The sequence below is a fragment of the Pleurodeles waltl genome, chromosome 9 (genome assembly GCF_031143425.1).
Source record: "Pleurodeles waltl isolate 20211129_DDA chromosome 9, aPleWal1.hap1.20221129, whole genome shotgun sequence".
NCBI classification, from domain to species: domain Eukaryota; kingdom Metazoa; phylum Chordata; class Amphibia; order Caudata; family Salamandridae; genus Pleurodeles; species Pleurodeles waltl.
The window spans coordinates 158,217,077-158,223,291 of NC_090448.1; positions in this window are offsets into that span (position 1 = coordinate 158,217,077).

Sequence of the window (6,215 nt, forward strand, 5' to 3'; positions counted from 1 at the left end):
GGGAGTTAATGATGGGTCATTGGTTAATTGTACTCAAACCTTATCATTGGTTACTGTTATGGTGCACTGCTATTGTTAAACAGCAAACAATAAATGCAATAAACCCTATTAAAAAAAAACTCGTATGTCACTCTCACAGAGGAGTCCTGCTCCAGAACCCATGCAATCCACCAGTAAGTCTAGTCCATATGGGCTGATCATCATCTTGTCCTCAACTCCATTGCCTTTCAAGGTCCCTTGCAATGTCACAGGATGTCCACCTAAACTTTTTAAAAACATTAATCCCCCCTCTCATGTATAAAACTCTATGTAATCTGCCTCTCCAAACTAGGTCGGTGCCAAATTCTTTCATACATGTCAAGGTTCAAAAATACAGCCTGTCCTTCAAATACCACACCTATTTCAAAATGATCTTTTGTAGCTAAATGACTCCAAGAAAATCCCCTACAACAACCTGGTTTCAAACCACAAGGAACTAGAAAAGCTTTAAAGGCGAGGGATGCATAATCTTACTTGCAAAGGGCTGAAAGAAACCCAGCATCATCAATGAATTGGTTTCATTTTTTTCTCAGATGATACGTGATCTCTGAACTGAGTTCAAATACAACTCATAAATCAGGATTATTAGATGGCACGAGGCTTAGTGAAAGGTCAGTTTGGATGCATAGTGGGTGTTTAAATTAGTTTGATTGCTTGCAGCCAATTACATCTGCAAGAGCAAAGAGACAGTTAAATTATCGGACCGAAAACACCGTAAAATATGCTTACTATCAATGTTTCTATCCAATGTAAAAATGTTGATATATATTACCTTTTTAATTCTCCCCAAGAATCCAGCTTCTTTTAGTAAATGTGTGTAGACATATTTGACAAGTATCTTGCTCTGACGTTTATTCCTTTGATTTAAGAGAGTTGGTGACACTTTTTCAATGGCTCCCTTTTAAAGGAGTCTGACCTTTTTGTAATGGTCAGTATTTTAATACTCGAGTTATAAATACATTAAAAAAATAGTCGAATTTGAATACGGTGAACAAAGACCTTGCAATCTTTTTTGCACTGTTCAAACCATTGAAATAATCAAGCAATCCATTGAAAACACCAGCAAATTCATTACAGTTTCCTTGTGGAAGAGTGATTTTCTGTAGATTTATTTCTTCCTCCACACTCCCTGAACCTATCTTTTGGGTTAAATGACTTATTTGGCAGGCATAGGCTGGAAGTCTTTGTAGGAGGTCTATTTTTGTAGTCCTGCTGGGGCTAGCATAATATTTTCTTCTTTTAAAAAGGGAGTGTTATTGAACATTTTTAATTAGGAACATTACATATTCTGCGCTACACTACAGTTAAAATGTTGGCACATCAAAAAATTCACCATCATGTTTTGTGGTAATTTTTGTAACGCGCATCTTGAAAATTAAACAAGAAGGAGCTAAGAGTTTTGCACTGTGTGAACACAAACACTAATGTTGCGTAGCTGCTGTCTATGGGGGTATAGGGGTGGCGTCAAGGAGGGAAGGATGTGGAGTGCTGAACAAAGGATGGGAATCAACACGAGAGAATGTGCGAGGAGGGTGTGGTGTTGTCAGAAGATGGTGGAACTGTGGGGGGTCAGAGCACGAGAGAGTAATCACTGTGAGCGAAACTCAAGCCATACATGGTGTTGTAGAGGACACTTACCTCAAGGAGAAAGGGAGTAATCTTTGGAGGTGAAACAACATGGCTTCCCATTTCATAGCTATGGAATACCTGCAGAGGCCTCTTGCATCTTCTCTGCGAATAGCAGTATTCTCCTGCCAGAAAGCTATTGATGGGAGCAACTTGGCGCACTACTTGAGGGCTATGGCTAATTTAGCTAATAGGAGCAAAGATCTAAGAACTGAGCGGCTACTCAATTGTTTGTAAATGCTGAGGGCACGGGCTGCCCAGGTTTTAAGTCCCCCGCAGTTTATGATGTCAACAAGGGTGTCCATGACAGCCTGCCAGTGTTGTGCTAGCTATGGGCAGGACCTAAGCCTCTAACAGACGGTTCGCACCATTGGAGCTACAGCGTGAGCAAAGAAGCAGCGTTTGGAAATACTCAATTTCATTATTAGGGATAAGGTGTGCTCTGTGGAGAACTGGATGTTCTTGAAACAAGGTATTTCTGGATACCTAATTGGAGAGCTCCAGTCCAAGTGTCCACTCAGTTTTGTAGCACCCTGCAAAAAAACAATGTTGCATGGCTCACTGAGCCGCATGAGGGGGAACAGAGATGTGCTCCTGTAAAGCTTTGTATATCCAAGTGACTAAATGCCAATCCAATCCCATTACCACATGTTTTTGTATAACAGCAGATGCTTCTTGCTCATCAGTTATATTCAACAGGATGCAACAAGGCTGTTTAAGCTGACCATGCACCAGAAACTGCCCAGGGTGGACACTGTGTTTTGCTATATGTTGCATAAAGGGAGTCAAGGAGCTACTGGCATTGTAAATTCATAAATGGACTTTTCTTGCCACATAAATTGGTCAACCCTGCCTCATAATTTCGTTTTTTTCTGCCATATAATTCCAGTGGCCCTGCATATAACTAAGGCACTTCAATTTACCTTCTTCCTCTAGCTGCAGCAAAAATGTTGCCATTTAGCATCCTAATTTAAATCTGCCACGGTAATTCCAATAGAACACCACTTTCACCACCCCACCATTAGAGTTCCTGGCTGGCTAACAATCCCCCCCAAAAAAAGACACAAGGCAGCCACGGAGGAGAAATAAACTAGAAGGGACACCCAAACATATCAAGAGTGTTCGAACAGTGATAGTGTAATAAAGATGTTAAGTTGGCCTGAATCATGGTCATAAATGTAATAAGGAGAGATTATTAAAACATATACAATTATCATATTGACCTTTATCAGAAATAACAATTTGGCATTAGACTAATGCTCAAAACACCCCCCAGAGGGTACCATAAAAAAAATATTTGTAAGAAACATGGTCATGTCACCATATTGTTAGCCCCTAGAGGGCATAACCCCACAGGAAAAAAAAAAACACAGGAGAAAGTAATGCGGTGTAACCATATACTTAGCCTCTAGAGGGCATTTTTTTTGGCTAGAAAGCATGCGCAATGATATTACAAACAAAACCTTTAAAACCAAACTTCTCCCAGCTGTAAAACAAAAGTTTTACCCATGAGAAAGCTTAAAATACACTAAATGGTGGGAGGGGTTATTATTTAGGGGTGCCCCTTAACCTAATGTGGGGACCCAGCAATGAAGTAGACAGAAAGAGCGTTTTGAAAGTGATCCCATTGTCATGAGCAAAAATGTTTTGTAAAGGTAATGCCCTGCAACGCATTATAGGGTGTGTTTTCCTGTCACAAATATTATAGTATGTTAACAGCAATGCTCAGAACAGTCCCTACAGGACACCACACTAAAAAGAGCATGTTGAAGAAACATGGTCATGTAACCATACAGTCAGCCCTTTAGAGAGCATAACCGCATGAAAAAAGAATGGGAGAAAGTAATGTAGTGTAACCATATATGTAGCCCTTAGAGGGAGTAGTGCATTACACATTTTCAAGGCTAGCAGGCCTTTTGTAATGATATTACAAACAAGGCCCATAAAACCTAACTTTTCCCAGCTGTAAAATAAAAGTTCCAGCCATGAGAGAGCTTAAAAAGATAATAAAAATGGTGGTAGGGGTTATTATTTTGGGACCCCCGCTAACCTAGTGTGGGGACCCAGAGACGACCTAGACAGGAAGAGTGTGTTGTGCTGAACGTTTTGGTGGTGGTCCCATTGTCCTAGGACCACCACAGGCTAAATTATGAGCAAAAAAGTTTTGTAAAGGTATTGCCATGCAAAGTATTATTCGTGAGAGTTTCCCCGATTGCAGTGAATATGTAGCATTGGCTCTCCCGCTGTGCCTGGAGAGTTGCTTATGCTTTGAAGATTTCTGTTTTATGTAAAGCATTCACCAATTTTAAAGGGAGAGCCACAAAAAATTACTCCAATTAGGTAACTATGGACAATGTGATAAGTGCAACAATACTGCTGATCAAGTTCACGGTGTTGTGCATGATCGTGCTGTGAGCGCCAGGGGCGCCATGCAGCACGAGAGGGAGACAAAAGAAAAAAACAAAGTCTGCCCTTGCTGAAGTATATCGCCACTCATGCAATAATCCGTGTAATAAGGGCAGTCTGCAAGGCATGACAAAAACAGCATCAAGGTGGGACAAACGTAAAGCATTTACCAATGACACCAAGTGATTTTTAAAAGGCAAGCCCAGAAGCGAATGAAAGTGATGGGCTTGAGATGGGTGTGGTTAAAAGCCCACAATACTTACAACACATCAAAACGCTTTTGCACTCAACCTAAAAAGTGGCCCTTCTGAAAACGGTCTCCCAATGTGTATAAGTTTTTCTTGTGCCACGAATGCAAATCCTTGACTCTGTCATGCCTCAAGTGTCTAGGCAGCCCTCGAAGAGGAATCTCAGAGGCATGACATGACACGAGTTTGAGAGCTCAGCATATGCATTTGCTGGCTGTTATTGCTAATTTCGGATATGTGGTGTATAATTTGGGCTTTGGAAGAAGAAAGTAGAGGAGTCCTACCAGTGTTAGTAGGCCCTGCCCTGAGCCAGCGTCGACAAGATATTGACCAGCGAGACCGCCATTAAGGCTGGGCTGCAAGATTTTATGCTCTTTGTTTAAGCTGAGCTCATTTACAGCCAGCTGTCATTCCTCAGTTTCTCTAAAAAAAAGACAGACTTAAACTAATGTTGTATTGATAATCTTGGCCAGCAATGGAAGTATATAGTTGAGGGTAATCAGTGCCTGACTGCCATTCCAGCATAACAGCATGATTAAGTATATGGGATTAAGCGATGGGATCAAATAAACGTTGACCGTGGGGGTGGGTGTGTGCGCGCTCACTTCAGCAACAGGCTTGTCACTGTGATAGACATCTCTAGTAATAGACCAAATGTGTCAAGAAACCCCTTTTTCGCATCAGTTTCCCTGTTTTACTAGACAGGACGTATGGCTTGATTTGCTATGGCACAGATAGCAAGAAACTCATTTTGAGAACTCGCCACTTCATTAGCATCTCCAGAAAGAAAAGAAATAAGCAGTGCAGAACTGTGCTGCCTGTCACAAACACAACACTGGAATGCACAGATATACATCAGCCTTCAACACACCATTTTGGAAGAGATGGGAAGGCGACATTATTCAATAAGTGAAACAGGCCACTGAATATCTTTATTTCAGTTTTTTCAAGAATCTACTCGTGTCACTGATTACCTATTTTGTTTTTATATCAATGAACTTCAAGTTTTTTTTTTCCATTCCCTCGATTCCAGATTCCCTATCACAGTTCACATATTTAAACATTTATAGAGTATGCCATTTAGTTCAGCCATTAAAATCCTACGTGAGGGAAAAGTACCCCCAAGTGTGGGAGTCCTGACCGAGGAGTTCTGTGACAATATCAAAGGCACAAGGTAGACCATAAAAGGCTTTCACATGGTCACAATCTTAAAGGTGGCAATATCCTTAAAATGATACAAGGTTTACCTGCATGCCACTCATTTACTATATTTCCTTTATTTTGGCATCGTTATCCTTCTTCTCAGCACTTACTTTGAGAACGTGTTTCATATTCCCGTCCTAATCATCCAAAGTCTCAATTGTATTTGCCCACCCAATCAGAGCTGCACTGTCATAGCGCGCTGTTCTGGAATTTCCTGTTGAACTCTCAGTACTGCGGTTCTTTTTTTTCTAGTCCAGTTCCTCCAGAGAACAAAGCAAAGATCACTTTACTCCTTACGTTTTGTTAGCACTCCTACACCAGCACAGTGTTATCAACCAAACTGGATAAACCAATTTTGCTTGCCTGTCTATTGTGTTGATGTTAGATTGAGGGTCGTCAGTAGCGAGTTAGTGTTGAAAGGGTTGTGCACCATCTTCAATCCATCTCTTCACAGAAAGAGTCGATGCAACGCCTGCAATAAATTGCTACCTCACAGCAACGAATGGATTTTCAAACGACAGATACAAAGCACACACCAATTGAAGCTGTCGAATAGGAGGCCTAATAACCCTTGGCAATACCCTATGCCAGCCAACCAACCAACCAACGAACGACCAAGGGGTGGTTAAAAGCTAGGATGTTGGTCTATTGTGAGAAAATTGCAAAATAAAACAAAAAGGTGCGCATTTGAAA